This window comes from Protopterus annectens, chromosome 14.part0 (genome assembly GCF_019279795.1).
Source record: "Protopterus annectens isolate FY-2018-M chromosome 14.part0, PAN1.0, whole genome shotgun sequence".
Classification (NCBI taxonomy): domain Eukaryota; kingdom Metazoa; phylum Chordata; order Ceratodontiformes; family Protopteridae; genus Protopterus; species Protopterus annectens.
This window is the reverse complement of record NC_056748.1, coordinates 584,396,419-584,414,563: the sequence shown is the minus strand read 5'-3', so window position 1 is coordinate 584,414,563 and position 18,145 is coordinate 584,396,419.

The window sequence follows — 18,145 nt, the reverse complement described above, 5'->3', positions numbered from 1 at the left end:
TTGGTACATCAATTAAATGAAGCTTTTACTAATTTGTCCAAACATGTGTCTGTGGTATATATTTTATGTTTCATAACAACAAAGTAGACTTCACTGTGGTTATTTTCACCTTCAGTGGGATTCTTTACAAGTTTATAACAGTCCATATGCCCACTATGCCATGGAAGGAGAATGTGAGTCAGTATGGTCAACAAATGTTTTTCCAGGCATGCATTGAAAATGGATGTGCTGTGTAGGAATTACTTTTTTCTGCTACCACATCCACAGTAAAATCATGTGTAACTGAATGTAAAGTGATGTCTTTCCAGACGTGATGTCAGAGCTTCTTAAGGAGATGTTATCACAACCATCAAACCAAGTGCCCCACTTTCTTGCTTCCACCCTGGTAGTCAACTAACCAGACTGTGCCCCCCCTTCTGCAAATTCCTGGATCCACCACTGACATCTATAAAAGATATAGTCCTGTACTTAATTATGCTACCCTGCAGCTTATCCTCTATTCTTCTCCTGCTACTGTGCCATTTTTCATCCTACCATGACTTTATAATATATTGCAACATCTCTCCAACTCTGTCCCAACCACCTATGCATACTTCCTGTTTACATTCTCCACACAGTGCACCAAATCTATTTAATATTGCCCCTCATATTTATTCAAATAAATGCTGATTAATTGTACATAAACTCAAACCCAAACAAAATTAAGTGCAAGAATCCTCTCCAAAAACAAGCATATATAATTCCTCAATATACTAAAATCCTTCTAGGAGGAGATAGGATCCCTAATCCTGACCTCACCTATCACAATGAACACAAAGATAATTCTCTCCCACACACTTCTGTAACCCAACAACAACCAATCCCCAACCCTGGTGATGTAATTTTTGCTGTAATAAATGTTATAAATATAAGAAATAAAACTGCAGAACTACATGCCTGGATTGCCCAACATAAGCTTGATGTTTTTACTGCACTGAAACTTGGCTTAAACCCCACATAAACAACTCCAAAGTTTTACCTCCTTGCTATAATATCAACCGTAATGACTGTATAAAGAGGAAAGGTGGTGATATTGCTTTAACATTTCCCAGTACCTCAACCAAAGTAAGCTGCAGTGCGTATATTAAAACTAAGAGCAATAACCATGAATAAATGCACCAACATAAGTCAGGAATGAAAATTCCAACTTTATTATTGATAAAATACACAATATTTAGGGCGTTCATCCCTCCCTATGGGAGCTTCATTAGAATGTGTATAAAGTGTGATTAAACCATTTAAATAGCCTAAAAAAACATATACCATTTGTTAGACACATACCAGTAGCAGCCAAAATAGGGATCACATGTTATACTGCCCATAAGCTGATTAAATTGCAAATTGAAAAATGAATAAAAGAAAACATTGGGAATATTATGTAGAATATTGTACGTTAATATAACTTATTTAAGATTTGTCTGTGTCAGTTTAAAAAACACGAAATTGTAAAAACAATAAAAACATACTTTTATCATTGTTCTTTCAGCAAAATACAAATAGAAATACATAACCTGCCTTACAACTTGTCAGCCTTCTCTTTTAAGGCAGGCATTATAGAAATAGAATCATTCAGCCCAGGTGGAAAATTTGCAGCCAATCTCAGCTGCCATTGTGATTCTTTTTTGCACAAGAGGTTTTTCCAATCTCCCCCTCGAGTCAATATTTAAAGATTCCAGTATACCAAATCTAAATCTAACAAACCCCTTGCAAACGAAGGAATGTCTATACAGGGCGTTAGTTTCTTTCTTGTTTTTAATCTCATATAATTATGCTCATAGATTCTATTTTTCAAGGCCATCTCCGTTTTTTCAACATAAAATCCATTACATGTTTCACACTTGGCCAAATAAACTATCCTAGTAGTGAGGCAGTTCCCATTCTTAAAATTAATTTTGGTTTTCATTTGATTTGACAAAATGATGTCCAGGTCTTTAATAATGTAAGGGCATTGACTACACCCACCACAGGGTTTTGTACCTATACCAGAAATTCTGTTTTTATCTACCCTATTTTTTAATAGTATGTTTACATTACTACCCACTTTACTAATGAATAAAGTTCTTCCTCCACCGCCCTTTTGACATCTGTGTTTACTCTAAATATATTAATTTTTCTTAATAATACTTCTTATTTCCCCCAAGATGGGACTATGTTGTACAATACAAGCCTTTTCATGATTTGTGGATACAGATGAAATGTCATGGTTGTTTGTGTTGGAAAGACCCACACCCAAAAGTGGTTTATACCTTTTTCTCCATTCACTATATACCTCCTCAATGATGTCATCCACCATCTTCTTGGGGTAGTCTCTCTCAAAAAATATATACCTTAATTTAAATAATTCCTCTCTGACATCTTCAAACTGAGATGTCATACGGGCTATCCAGATTGCCTGCGCCTTAACCAAACTTTTTTCTGTGACAGGGGGTGACTACTTGAAAAATGGAGGTAAGAGTTACATAATGTACTCTTTTGATAAATATTAGATTTAAAACCATCTTGGGGATATGAAATAGTAGAATCCAGATAATATATCCTTCTAGCATTGTATTCATATGTGAATTCCAAAAATTCGGTAGTATTGTTTAAATATTCTGTAAATCTGGGTATTTCCTCTATATTACCCTTCCATAAAATAAATATATCATCCAAAAACCTTATGTATAATTGGATGTTACTCCAAAAGTCACATTGAAAAACATATTTGAGTTCCCACCCCAATAACACTACATTGGCACAGGCTGCCCCCATTACCATGCCTATGAGCTGTTGGAAATATTGGCCTTCAAAGAATTTATAGTTTTCTGAAATCAATGCCATCAATTCACAAACTAAGGTAATTTGGTTGTGATGCAAAACAGAACAAGTAAAAAGATTCATTCAAAATATTCTAACCCCTCTGTCTTAGGAATAGATGAAAAAAGATCCTTAACATCTACAGTTAAAAATATCAAATCTTCAGAACAAATCTCATATTTTAACTGCCCTAAAAATTCCCAAGAATCTTTAACTAAATGAGATGTTCCTTCTACTACGTGCTTGACAAATTTGTCAACCACAATAGTCAAATAATTAATTTTAAACCCACTGGCTGAAACAATGGGCCTAAAAGGTGGCTCAATAATACTTTTGTGTATCTTTGGTATTCCAAATATCGAGGGAATAATAGGGTTACGGTTCATTAGGAACTCAAAAATATCATAATTTATTCACTGCTTAAGAACATATTCTTCTAAATATGAATTTATGTGACTGTAAGAAATATTAATTTGGTTTCTGTAGACTTGAATATAACTATCTTCATCAAATAAAATATTTTGCCTGACACTGGAATAGTCTTCTGAAGTAAAAATAACTATCCACCGCCTTTGTCAGGAAAAACAAAAAAAAAATTACATTTACTGATGCCATCAGCACATCTTTTTATCCATAGCCCATTTCTCCCATTTATATCAAACAAAAATATCCTAAGGAGAGCTGACCCCAATATGAAGCCCTGTGGAACATGGCTGTCAACCTCTGTTGGAATAGGCAAATACCCCCTTAACCCGACATGTTGTGTCATGTTTCTTAATCAGTGTCTTATGACAGAATCACATACAGGGTGGTATGCAATGTTTTTAATTTGTCTGTTATTCCCTTCCATGGAGTATTGTTAAAATCTTTAGCAAGAGCAAGATAAAGCAGCATGCACTGTCAGATGCAATTACATCTTCATATAGGTTCATAGATTTAGGAGACTATCAACCACCAAGGTCTTTATAAGCTTAGCCATGCAATTAAACCCAGTTTTGTCCTTGAGTATACTGGATGCTTATATGGTGGAGGTATGTTAGTAAGAAGGTCGATAAAGGTTATGTGGGGGAGTATGTTAGTTTAGGATTAGTTAACCTAATGTCGGCCCCATCCATCAGAGACATGGGATCAGAGTGGGGGTGAACTTATGATTTCCCAACCAATGATCCAGGTTTTACTTGAAAAGGGTCAGAGATGAACCCTGCTTCATATGCATGGGGAGCCTGTTCCATAGTGCAGGGATCAGATCCTTTGAGACAGATATCTGCCTTTCCAGCATTTTTTATTTATGACAAGGGCAAAGTTCAGGTCCTTGGATCTAGCTTTTCTAGGGGGCTATATCAGATAATTGAACTTTTAAAAGTTTGAACACCATATGGTCAGGACCATATGTTCGAACTCTTAAAAGTTCGAAAATAAAATAAATAAATAAATAAAAACAGAAAAAAACTACCCGAAAGCTTAAGCAGGGGGGTATGTCCCCATGCACCCCACACCCCCACTCTTTAAATATACCAACTCCGAGATTGCACTACAGTGCAGGCAATGAAACACTTCTATTGCAGCACTGCACGGGGATCTCCGTTGAATATGATGTTCAAACTTTTAAAAGTTCGACAACATGATAGGAACCCCTTTTCTAGTGCTGTTTGCTTTGTGGATGTACAAGAGGTCCATCAGAGCTGAGTTTGAGGATGTTTTATATGCCAGGCAAAGATCACCTCTCAGTAACCTGCAGGAGACTGATTAAAGAGATAGGGTCTTAAGGTGACCTGTGTAAGACAGTGAGAAACCTTTGCAGGTGTTCCAAATATTACTGGTGCCTGGTTATATACATGTCAAAGGGGGCATTACATTTGATCATGTGTCTAATAAGGGCTGACTAGAGTGGTACTATAGCTTCCTTGGACCTGCGTGCTACACCCTTGCTTATGAGTTGGGCAACATAGAATGATTTTCTTACTATCATGGCTATGTGGTGGTCAAAGGCTAAATTACTGTCTGCATATGTTCCCAAATCCCTAACTACCAAGTTAACTCTTGGGGGCGTTTTATCAGTGGAGTAATTAGCTTGGGTGGATGACTTCCCAAAAGGCATTATAACGCATTTATTTATGTTGAGTTTTAATCTGTGGCTCTAGCACCAATTTTCTTTTTTGCATGTCAGACCCTCTTGTAGGATGTTGGTGTCATGGAAGGAATCTATAACAACTCCCAGTTTACAGTAATCTGTGAACTTAGTGAGTCAGAGGCCTTCAGAATTAGCCTTGACTTCTGAGAAGTAGATGCCAAACAGGAGTAGGCCCAACACAGAGCCCTGGGGTACTCTTCTGATGATTGGTCTCCTGGTGGAAGTGGTCTCACCAATCCTGACTTAATGGGTCCTATCTGTGAGTGACCCAGCAATCCAATGAGTTATATATGGATTTATGCCTAATTCTGAGAGTTTGTCAACAAAATCTGAATGGGGTAGTATATCTAGCACGTTTGCCAGGTTGAGGTGGGCAGTGGGCACCATTTTTCTGTCATCCATAGCCTTGGTGAATCACTCAAAGAAGTCTACCAGGTTGAGTAGGCAAAATGGTCCCTCGGCAAAGCTAAACTAAGATGGTTCCAGTGCTTGCAGGATGCCAATGTCCTTGATGATCATTTCCATCATAACTCATTCCATGGCTTTGAATATTAGAATTGTCAGACTGATGGGTCTGTAGTTCCTGGGGTATGTTGATGGTCCATCCTTGTGGAGAGGGATGACTGTTGTGGCCTTCCATTCACCTGGTATGTGACCTGTTTTGAGGCTGTAGCTGAACATTGCTTTTAGTGGTTCTGCTAGGTCATGTTCGAAGCTATTTAGAAGGCAGTTGGGGATATTGTTGGGGCCCACTGAAGCAGAGTTTTTGGCCTTGACGTGCACTGCCAGGACCTGTTCCCTATTGATAGCTGGGGGAAATACTAGGTGACATTTCACAGGGGTAGTGGGGATGAGTGGGAGGTGAAGACAGAGCTAAATTTATCATCTAGAAGAATTGCTATATCACCCTGGTCTTTGAAGGTTGTGCCATTTACCACTTGCTGTGCACTATCTTTAAGTTTCCTGTCTGTCTCTTATCAGGATGTAAAATTTTTAGCACTTTCCCAACAAGCATACCCTCCAATTAAGTTGCATATATTACCAGGGGATGGAATTTGTTTGGGTTGCATGGCTAGGCTTATAAAGGCACCGGTTATTTAATTATTTATTGACATTTGTTGACTGGGAAAGTCCACTGGGTCAGAATAACCCATTTTCAGTGCAGGCCCAGGGAGAAAAGCTCCAGTAACAAATTAGAAATTACTACAGCAAACAACTAAACAAAAATTATTATACAACAGGATAAGATTTACGGTAATAAGAAACAATACAAATATAAACAGCATTTATTAGTGATAGAAATATGCAGAGTACAAAGTTATTATGCAGTGAAAATAAATGACAGTAGAACTTGCACAATATATAAATGGATAACTTGTTGAGGACATTCAATATAAACAATCATGACACAGTATATTCTGTACAATATGAAGGAGATTATACTTTTGCCTTGTGGAAGTTTCTTAAGGATTAAATATTGATTACTATACTTTGTTTAAGAGAAAGTCACAGAAGTACAGTTGGTTTACTAGTATTTCAGATGATCTAAAAAAGGGTGCTCTAGTCAGTAAACTCATTAGTGTTGGTTTATGGTGGTATGAAGTTCTGATCATGAAGACAAATGTGATTATTAAGAAAGTGATTTTTTAGGGTGACTTTGAAGGTTTTCATAGACTCAGTTTGTGTTATGGAGGGGGTTAGGGCTTTCCATAGCTTTGCTATGGAGTAAGAGTATAAGCTTTGTCCAGCTCTCTTATTGGGTTTGTATAAGGTAAGATGCTGTTTATTACTAGAATTAAGATTTTGGGTTGAGATGCAGGACTGTACAATACAATGTAGTGATAGGTAGTTATTTGGATTGTGAGTGCAGTTTTGCAGTCCAGAAGCAAATTTGGCAATTTTATATTAGCATGATTGTAGTTTATTACTTAAGGTTGCATGAAGTTTGGTAAAGATGGGGGAACCATAGAGGAGTGAGGGAAGTAGAATGGAATGTGCCAGTTTTGTTCTTGTGGGCTTATCCATATACAGTTTATGTCTATATAGTTTTTCTAGTTTTGAGTCTGTTTTTTTGATTGTGTTAGGAATGTGTTGTTCGAATGATAGTTTATCATCTATAGTGATGCCCAGAAGTTTAGCTGTTTTCACTACTACAATTTCCATATTATTTAGGAAGTAGATTTTGAACTCTTGTGAGGATGATTTGGAAGAGAATATTAGTAGTTTGGATTTTTTTCTGATTAAGTAGTAATTGAGCTTTGTTTAGCCATGTTTCTGTGTTTGACAAGGTGTTTTGTGTTATTTTGAGGAGATTTGGAAAGTTACTGGCCGAGGATGTAACGGTAGAATCATCAGCATACTGGATGAGGGAACTATATAGGGAGACAGTATGGAGATTATTTATAAATGCATTAAAAAGTAACAGTCCAAGAATGGAGCCCTGGGAGATGTCTACTTTATTAATCAGATAACCAGATTGATTGTTTTGCCATCTGACAGACTGTTGTCTGTCTTTCGGGTAGCTAGTAAACCAGGTAATAGCATGTTCAGTACATCCTAATGTTTCTAATTGTTAAATTGGTTTGATATGTGATACAGTGTCAAAAGCTTTGGATAGATCTAATAAAACTGCTGATGTCAGTAGACCAGAGTCCAAAGCTTTTTTCAGAGTATTTGTGAAAGAAAGTAAGGCTGTAATAGTAGTATGCGTCTGGTGGAAACCATGTTGGGTTTGGGCTAAGAGACTGTTGTCTGTGAGATGTTTTAATAGTTGGGCATCTGTACACTTTTCTAGTATTTTAGATAATGGTGATTTTAGATAGTGGTGGTTGTTAGCCTAGTATATGTGTGTGTACATATATATATATATATATATATATATATATATATATATATATATGTGAACCTATGTAGTTATTCATTATTTTATTTATTTATTTTACATTTGTTGACCGGGATAGTTTGACTGGATACATGTCCATTTTCAGTGGAGGCCCAAGGAAAAATGCTCCAAGGTAAAACATACAGTAAAAATCACAAAATGATTACAAGTTACACACAGTTTACAGGCTCCAGTTGAGCAAGCAGGTAATATAATTATACATTTTTAAAACAGTGTTGACAAATTGACTAAGCAGTGTAACATGATTACAGACTATAGAGGAGGATCTAGTCAGGTTTTGAACAAGGACATAGCCAGTGAGTTTTAAAGTATAGCTTGAGGCTTTTATTGAACTAAGTAAGAGAGGGTTCAAGAGTAAGATCAGCAGGAAGAGAGTTCCACGTTTTGCCAACAGAGTTAGCAAACCGAGAGTCCCCAGCAGAGTTGTTGATTTTGGATGTTTGAACCAGTAGTTAGAAGAGCGAAGTGACCTCAGGTTGCTATAAGGGTTGATATTTTTAAGTGCAAGCGTATTATCAGGGTGATTGAGAACTTTATGGGCAATTATAAGCTGCTTGTACTGAAGTAGGCAAGGCCATTCTAGCCACCCCAGAAGATTTAGGTTGTGACAGTAGTGGGTCCTTTAGGCCATGCCTGTTGCAAATCTAGCAATATGGTTATAACAGCTGGAGAGTTTGCTAAGAGTGGATTTGTTTAAATTAGTGAGTAGAGGGGAGGCATAGAGAAGGGTGGAAAGTAGATGGGTATGAGCAATAGCAGTCCTAGCAAATGGAGTAAGGAAAGGTTTGATCTTATAGAGGGAGCCAAGTTTTTTGTTAATGGTTTTGATAGTTTGATTGACATGGATATCAAATTTGAGGGTGTTGTCTATTGTGATGCCTAAGAGTTTGGTTTGCACATCTGGGGAGATAATGGTAACATGATTAGTTTTTATGGTAAAGAGTGGTGAGGAAGACTTACAAGAGGGGAGAAAAGAAGCCACTTTGTTTTGTTAGGGTTTAATATCAGCTGACAGAGAGCCAGTTTTTAACTATATTGAATGTATTCTGGGTTAATGTCATTAGATCTGTCGGGGATGTGGCTAAACAAATCAAGGTGGAGTCATCCACATATTGGATGGGTTCCTATTGGTACAATGCAAATGCATTTTGTCGAATGCGTTTTCGTCGACACATGTAGAGCGAACAGGCAAAACAGCAAAGCGGCTGTTCAGTGAATTCTTTCCCTGGGAAAGAAGTCGCTTGACCACTTCGTTGTTTTGCCATGTTCTGAAGTGTAGTGTGGTCCCTTGTCTGGTATAGCTCCCTAGCGGGATTGTGCAACAGTTACTGACATTAGGGTTAGGGTGCGGGTTAAGGTAAGTGCATATGTATGAAAATGTTTACTGTTTTATATTTTGTGTTAGATGTATGGTTGACTTATGTGTGTATGTGTTTTCAGTTATTTACTTTTGTTTTGGGGGGTTAGAATTAGGGTTAAAGTAAGTGTGCATGTGTTTGGAACTGTTTATGTAAATGTGCGAGAGTTACTGACCTTACGGTTAGGGTGCGGGTTAAGGTAAGTGCATATGGTTTAAAAATGTTTACTGTTTTTTTTTTCGTTAAATGTATGGTTGGGTTGTGTGCATATGTGTATTTAGTTGTTTACTGGTTTTTGGGGGGGTATAATTAGGATTAGGGTATGTGTTTGGAAGTGTTTAATGTTTTTTTTTTTGGGGGGTTGAAATAGTGATTTCTTTCCCTAGGAAAGAAATCGCTGTTCTGTGGTTTCGGCATTTTCAGCTTTCGCTGAAAATGTGTCGATGAAACATTGTTCACTGTTTTTAGCGTTCGATGTTGCAATATAGACCCTATTGGATACAGCTAGCATTTGGGATGACAGTGGAAAGGTCATTAATAAAGAGAGAGAAAAGAAGGGGTTCTAGTATAGAGACCTGGGGGACACCTAGGGTGACAGGTAGATGGATTGATAGTTTATCCTGCCATAGGATGGCTTGTACTCTACCACACAGGTAAGACTGGAACCTTTGAACTGCATGGCTATTTAGTGAGAATGCTTTAAGAGTATGCATGAGTATTTGCTGGTTGATCATATCGAAGGCCTTGGAGAGATCTAAAAAGAGGTCTGAGGAAAGCTTGCTATTATTTTGGTTATGGTTTATGGTGTTAGAGAAGGATAGGAGGGCTGTGGTGGTACTGTGGTGTGGCCTAAAGCCATGCTGAGAGTTAGCCAACAGCTTATTCTGGGCAAGATAATGCATACATTGTTTATGGACACACTTGTCCATAATTTTAGCCAATGGTGACAGAATAGCTATAGGTCTAAAGTTTGACAGTTCTAAGGAGTTGCCTCCTTTATGGAGTGGTATTACATGAGATATTTTCCAAATGGAGGGGATGGTGGCTTCAGATAAGGTTCTCTTGATTATGGTGGAGATGGGGTATGCTATGGCATCTGCTGCTTTTTGCAGATACTCTGGTGGGAGGTGATCAGCTGCTAGAGTAGTTGGTTTTAATTTCTTAATTAGAGAGCCGATAAGTGATGTAGAAACAGGCTGAAAGCTAAAGGAGAGTGGGGTATTGGCTGTGGCAGAATTTGGGTTGGAGCAGCTAGGTGCCAGTTGGCTGGCTTGGGATCGGATAGTCTCTGTGAAGAAACTATTGAAGGTATTTGCAATATCCTCTGGGGATTTATGGATGGAAGCTGATGGGGTAGGAGTAGAGGACTGTCCTGGGTGAAGAAGTTTGTTCATTCCTGCCCAAAGCTTTTGAGGTTTGTTGTGATGTTTTTGTTGAAGATGGTAGTGTAATAGATTTTTTTGTGTGATTCCTTAGCTGTCAGTATTGGAGTTGATCTAGTGGGTCTTTTGTGGCATGCCATTTGTCCCATGCCTTATTTCTAGCTATGATTTTAGATTTGGTCTCTTTTGAGAGGGGCAATTTTTGTTTTGGTTCTAATGGAGCGAGCAGGAGTGTGAGAATCAAGAACTGTAAGGAATATAGAATTAAGCTATGCTACTGCATCGTCCAGTGAAAGGTGCTTTAGGTTTGACCATTTGCAAGCTTTAAGTTCATTTTGGAAATTGGTGGAGTTGAAGTTCTTATTTCTAATGGTTTTAAAGGTAGTCTGTTGGGAGTCGCCCACCTTCTGCTTGATAATGTACGTAAATAAGTGGTCACTTAGGTCATCTGGGAGGGTTCCTGAGTTGTACATATAGGGGTGGCTGTTGATAAGTACCCAATCTAGGATACTGTCTTTGTTATTGGGTTTGCCTATCCTAGTGGGGGAGGATATGAGCCACGTAAAACCATGTAGGTTGACATAGATTGTAAGAGATTCCGAGGAACAGGTGTTCCAATCAACGTTAAAATCTCCAAGTACCATAATTTCCTGGGGGTAGGTACTGGGTAACCAGTGGAAGATGTTTGTATTATTACCTGGGGGAATGTAAATGCAGACAATGTTTATGCATTTGTTATTGTTAATCTGTAGTTTGGTAATAAGAATTTCTGCATTATTAAACTGGGGTGGTTGTAGGGGGACCATAGTAACATCTAGTGTATTTTTATAGAGTACAGCTACCCCACCACCCTTACTAGTAGTACGATCTAATCTAAGTATGTTGTACCCTGGTGGTATTACCTCATTGTCTTTAGTTACCTTTTTAGCCATAATACATCGGGGAGTAAACTGTTAAGAGGGCATGCAGATTATGGACCTTATTGTTTATGCTTCTGATATTTAGTTGGCAGGTCAGGAGAGAATTAGGGGGCCTATTAGCCAGTGTTATGTTAGAAAGAATATTAGTTTGGGAAGTGGAATCAGCAGGTGGGATGGGCCAGGGTTTGGGTGGATGTCTCCATCCATCATCAGGCTGGAATGTAAGCTAACAATGTGTTTGATAATTTTGTTTATAAACAAATATATATAACTATATAATTAGTTTTAAAATAGTTCTCAACTGTGATTGGTTTAATTATGGGTTGATTTTTATTTCAAGGGAGAAAGCTTTGTGATTTGACCTCACTAATGAGGACGTGACATGGTGGGGGTGGGATACAACACTCCCTTGTTAGTGAGCACTAGGCCTGGTATGTTTCATCCCCTGGTTGGGGAGTGCACTATCTGGTCTAGGGTATTTGTGTTAACAAATTCCAGGAAACGTTGTTCCTGTGAGTTAGAGGCAGTGTACATTTCCCAGTTTGCAGAGGAGTATTTAAAATCTCCCATGAGCAAGGTATTTGGTTGGATGTTGTGCATCTCTGGTATGTCCAGATATGAGATGTGAGCTTTGTTGGTCAGAGTACGACCTGAAGCTGGCCAGAACATGGTACAGAACCTTGTCTGTGAAGATCTGGACATGGATAAACTTTAGGGCATCATCCTGTTTAACTAACCTGGAGTTGTATTACGGTTGCCAACCATCCCGTTGTAAGCGGGACACTCACGGTTTGAGTGCTCTCATCCCGCTTCCCGCGCTCACCAAGCGTGGGACTTTAAAAGTCCCGTTTTTTCCCCTTTGTGCTTGCAGCGCTTCGCATTTTAAAATTGCCGTGGAAAAGCCGAAAATACTTCCGGTTTTTCTACGGCAATGCGGCTACGTCACCACCCGGACCTGCAGTTAGAGGGATTCTCTGCTAGGTCCGGGTGGTAATGCAGCACAGTAATTGGCTGCAGCTATTTGTAGGGGGCGGGAACTTCTTGTGAAGAGCCCCATAAAGGTCGCAGCTGTAGAGCACTAAGCTCTATAGCAGCTGCGACAAAAGATCTGATTTTTTTCGCCAGCATTGAAGCCAGCCAAGCCAAGCCAGCAAGGGAGCCAGCCAGCAAGGGAGCCAGCCCAGCCAGCCAGCCCAGCCAGCCAGGGAGCCAGCCCAGCCAGCCAGGGAGCCAGCCCAGCCAGCCAGCAAGGGAGCCAGCCCAGCCAGCCAGCCCAGCCAGCAAGGGAGCCAGCCAAGCCAGCCAGCCAGCCAGCTCAGCCAGCAAGGGAGCCAGCCAGGATAGGAAAGAAGCCAGCAAGGGAGCCAGCCAGGATAGGAAAGAAGCCAGCAAGGGAGCCAGCCAGCCCAGCAATAACTGAGTGGTAAGTAGATAATTGCATTTTGTGGTTTTAGTTATTTAAAATGGGAATAGTGTGCTTTATTTAAGTTTTTAATGTTTAGAGGTAGATGGGGATGTAGTATGCAGTATTTAAATCTTTGAAGTGGTTATTTTGAGACTTTTGTACTAGTTTAAAATGGGAATATATTGTGGTTTAATTTTTTTAATGTTTAAAGGCAGATGGTGGGTGCAGTACGCAATATTTAAATCTGTAGTAGTTAGTTTGATATTTTTGTGTAGTCTTTTTTAAAGATATAAAACCTGAATGTATATGTAATTGTTATTATGCTTGGGGGGTATGATTTGGAAGCATTACTTTTAAAAGGCTGAACTGTGTATAGAAGTTGTTTGTTTCTGTTGGGGGGCAGTGAAATATAAACTTAGTGTGATGCATTTCTATTGTCGTAGCTTTTTCTGGGTATTGTCTGTATGCATACAGGAATTGTTTGAGCATAGTTTGTACTTTTTTTTGTATGGAAATATGCACTATAATGCTGTTTTCAGGAAGTTACAATATACTGTTTAGGTAATTTTTCCTGTTCCTGCAAGTCCATGTCTGTGGTACAAGTCTACCTTTTGAGGGGGAAGGTTAACAGTTAATGTAATTCATTTATTATTCTAGTAGGTACACGTTGCCAATTTGCCAAAGCTGTTTCAAGATTGTTTTCATTTATACTTGTAAATGTGTGCATTTAATTTATTATGCATTTTTAATACGGTTAAAATGTACTGTTTTGCTTGTAATGTGAATATGGGTGTGTTTTACTTGGGGCTGTTTATTGCATTGCTGTGCTGGATTAATTGCTATGTTTTGAGGTAAAAGGAGCCCATGGAGTCTGCTGTACATTGTAGTTTGTTACTTCTCTTGCAAGAAGTATTTTTAAAAGTTAAAATGTTTGGACTTTTTTCCCATTTATTTATTTTTTTTTTGTGGATGGATGCTCTGAAGTTAATGCAATGTATTTCAGATTGTGCTAAACCATGTTACAGGGTAGTTTGCGTCTAAGTAGCAAAGTTTTTATTTTGTGTTTTAGTGATGTCTTCAACATACTTATTTACTGTTTTCATTATAATCAGATTATGACCAGTGCTGCTGTTGGGCATGTTTATTAATAGATCATTGCGCTGTGTAAATTAGTGCCATACATTTCTTAACTGCTGTGGTCAAAAGCTAAATTAGGTCTATGGTATCCACTGTGCATTGTCATTCATTTTACTGTTTTTTGGTTCAGTGAATATGGTTAACTTTTTGTCTTGTGGGGTGTGGTGGGCATGTTCAGTGGTAAAAATAATGCATTTCATTTTCTACAAGCTGTGTTAATGTTAGTCTTCAATGGCCAAAATGCCCCCTACATTACCTCATTTACTATTTGACCTTTTTCAAACTGTTTGTAAACTCTTTTTTGCTCCATTCCTCTATTTCGCATGCCAATGTTTTTCGAGCCAGTTCTTTCACATGCCAATGTTTTTTGAGCCAGTTCTTTCGCATGCCAATGTTTTTCAAGCCAGTTCTTTCATGTGCCAATGTTTTTCAAGATAGTTCGTGTGCCAATGTTTTTCGAGCCAGTTCTTTCACATGCCAATGTTTTTCGAGCCAGTTCTTTCACATGCCAATGTTTTTCAAGCCAGCTCTTTCATGTGCCAATGTTTTTCAAGACAGTTCGTGTGCCAATGTTTTTCGAGCCAGTTCTTTCACATGCCAATGTTTTTCGAGCCAGTTCTTTCACATGCCAATGTTTTTCAAGACAGTTCGTGTGCCAATGTTTTTCGAGCCAGTTTCGCATGCCAATGTTTTTTGAGCCAGTTCTTTCACATGCCAATGTTTTTCGAGCCAGTTCTTTCGCATGCCAATGTTTTTCAAGCCAGTTCTTTCATGTGCCAATGTTTTTCAAGACAGTTCGTGTGCCAATGTTTTTCGAGCCAGTTCTTTCGCATGCCAATGTTTTTCGAGCCAGTTCTTTCACATGCCAATGTTTTTCAAGCCAGCTCTTTCATGTGCCAATGTTTTTCGAGCCAGTTCTTTCGCATGCCAATGTTTTTCGAGCCAGTTCTTTCGCATGCCAATGTTTTTCAAGCCAGTTCTTTCATGTGCCAATGTTTTTCAAGACAGTTCGTGTGCCAATGTTTTTCGAGCCAGTTCTTTCGCATGCCAATGTATTTCGAGCCAGTTCTTTCGCATGCCAATGTTTTTCGAGCCAGCTCTTTCATGTGCCAATGTTTTTCAAGACAGTTCGTGTGCCAATCTTTTTCGAGCCAGTTTCGCATGCCAATGTTTTTCAAGCCAGTTCTTTCGCATGCCAATGTTTTTCGAGCCAGTTTTTTGTGTGCCAATTAAGCCAGTTCATTTGTGCTGTGCAGCAATATGTTACTGAACCCTACTAACAGTGTTGGTCAATATGTTGCATATCAGGTAAGTACAGATTCAAGCATGAAGAGAGCAGCAGCTTCATCACAGTCAACCAGCAGCAAGAGAATGTGTAAGTGGCAGGACGTTTGGAAAACAGAATTTGACTGGATCGAGAGATGCACTGATGTCAAAGCATTCTGCAGGTACTGCAAGAGAGAATTTCTAGTGACCCACGGTGGAAGAAATGATCTTGCACGACATGAGGCAACTGAACAACATAAGACTGCCATTCTTCAAGCTAAATCCACTCACCTGATGACAAAGTGGGCAAGGAATGCAAACCTTGAGGGACCAGAACTTAGAATCATTGCAGCAGAAGCCTCTGAGGTTTTCCATGCTGTTAAGCACAATATTTCATATAACAGCTTGGACTGTGCAGTAAAGTTGGCCAGCCAGTTGTACAGTGACTCAGACACTGCAAAGAAACTATCTTGTGGCAGAACCAAGGCTGAAGCCATAGTTGAAAATGTTTTGGGGCCACACTCATTGGAATGCCTCCTGCATGACCTTCAAAAACCAGGTACTTCATTTGCAATTTCATCAGATGCTTCCAACAAGGGAACATAAAATTATTTCCCTTGTTGTGAGGTATTTTTCTAAAGAAGAAGGGGTGGTGAATGGCCTTTTGGACTTCTATGAAGACCCTGACGAATCTGCACAGGCTATTTCACAGCAAATTTCCAACATTATGGAAAGGCATTCCTTGCCCTGGAACCATATTTCAGCTTATGGGGCTGATAATGCCAGTGTGAACTATGGGAAGAAATCTGGTGTGTATACCAGATTAAAAGAAAAGTGCCCATCACTCCAGAAAGCTAACTGTCTTGCCCATATTATTCACAATGCAGCCAAAAAAGCTGTAGCACAACTACCGTACGATGTGGAAGCATTTGTAATTAGACTTTTCAGCCACTTTTCTGGTTCTGCCACAAGGACCAGAGACTTGAAAGACTTCTTTGAGTTTTGTGGCATGGAATTTGAGAGTCTGTTAAGACATGTGCCAACAAGGTGGCTGTCACTACTCCCAGCCATTGAAAGAGTAGTGAAAAATCTCCCAGTGCTCCAGTCCTATTTCCTCTCTCAGGGAGAAGAGGAGACCCCCGGCAGATATGGTCATACTTTTCAGGTAACGAGTATGGTGAGAATGAATTGCCTACACTGCCCCAGTACTATCTGCACTTTCTCTGTGCTGTTCTTGTTGATTTTAATGAACATATAAGTACATTAGAAAAATCAGCACTTACTGCCATGGAAACTTTTTGTGTAATGGTCTCTCTGAAGCAAAAACTGCAGGCAAGAGCTGAAGGTGCTTTCTTTGGAGGGAAACTTAGGGCACTTATGAACACATTAGACAGCACTTCTGCTAACAAACTGAAAAGAGACTTTATTGTTTTCTTGGAGACAGCAGTGAAATACCTGGAGCAGTGGTTTGATTATACTGAAAGCAACTACTTGTTTACACTATCTAAATTATCTTTAAATGAGCCCTTTGCCTTCAGTGACTTGCTGAATGTGACCACTGCCCTGAGTCTGCAGGATGTAGATGAAGATTATCTTTTTAGGGACTACTTGGCAATTAGGCCCTCTCTCGAACAGTTATGTAACACAAGCTTGACCCCAGGAGAGAAGTGGCTGAAGCTTTTCAAAGAAGGGCCTGAACTGACTACACTCTATCCGGTAATTGCTAGGGTTTTATCTATACCACCCTCAAACGCATTTGCAGAAAGAGTTTTTCCACTGGTGAAAGGTAAATGGACAGATGTGCGAAACCGATGTAGTGTGGACTTGTTAAAAGCTGAACTCATGATGAGTGTAAATTACAAGATGAAATGTTGTGACTTTTACTTAAATATTATTTCAAATCGGGCCCTTCTTCAAGCCATAAAATCAAATTCAAAATACACTTTTAAAAAAAGTGATTTATTGTACGTAATTTTGTGTTTTTCTTTGTTTAGCATTAATTTGTACTAGGGTATGTAGTTTTGTGTTCTTTGCTTTAGCTTTAATTGACAGTCTTAATTTTATACTTGGCTTGTATGTGGTATGTAGATTTTTTAAGTTTTCTTTCTGAATAGCAATGGATGGTTTATGAATTTTACTTAAATAAAACAAGTGTCTGTTTAATGAGTAGTGTGTTTTTAATTCCTTTAAAGTTTATTGTTACAACTGATTAGTGTGTGGGCAGTAATAGTTCACTTCATTTAAATGGTTTGAGTTTTCAGTATGCTGTAATGTCACAATGTTGCATCCATAACTAATACTGCATCTCCTTTAACAACTCTGGTGATGTCGTGGTGGGGGTGTGGCCGGCGTCATGTTGGCCACTCCCCTATCCTGTTGACCACACCCCCATGTCCCACTTTGCCCTTGTTAAAAGGTGGCAACCCTGAGTTGTATTTGTTGCTAATGTAAATCGAGACTCCTCCATCTTTAGCCCATGTCTGTGTTGTTGTTGGTTTAAATGTGTGGAAAGGTGTATAACATTGTACTACCAGTGTATTCTATGATTTTAAACCAAGTCTTAATAACAACAAAGATGTCTACATTCTCCAAAGTGAAGAGAGCTCTTAGGGTGTGGAGCTTCTTGTTTAGGTTCCTAGCACTGAGCAGTAGCACCTTAAGGTGTATATTTTTTGTGGTATATTTTTACAAGAAAGTTTTTATGATATTTATTAAGGAATACAGATCTAAGCACTTTATAGTAACTTAAGAAATGATTTTTAGGACAGAATATAATTTATTTTTTAAGTTAACTGAGTTAGGTATGAGT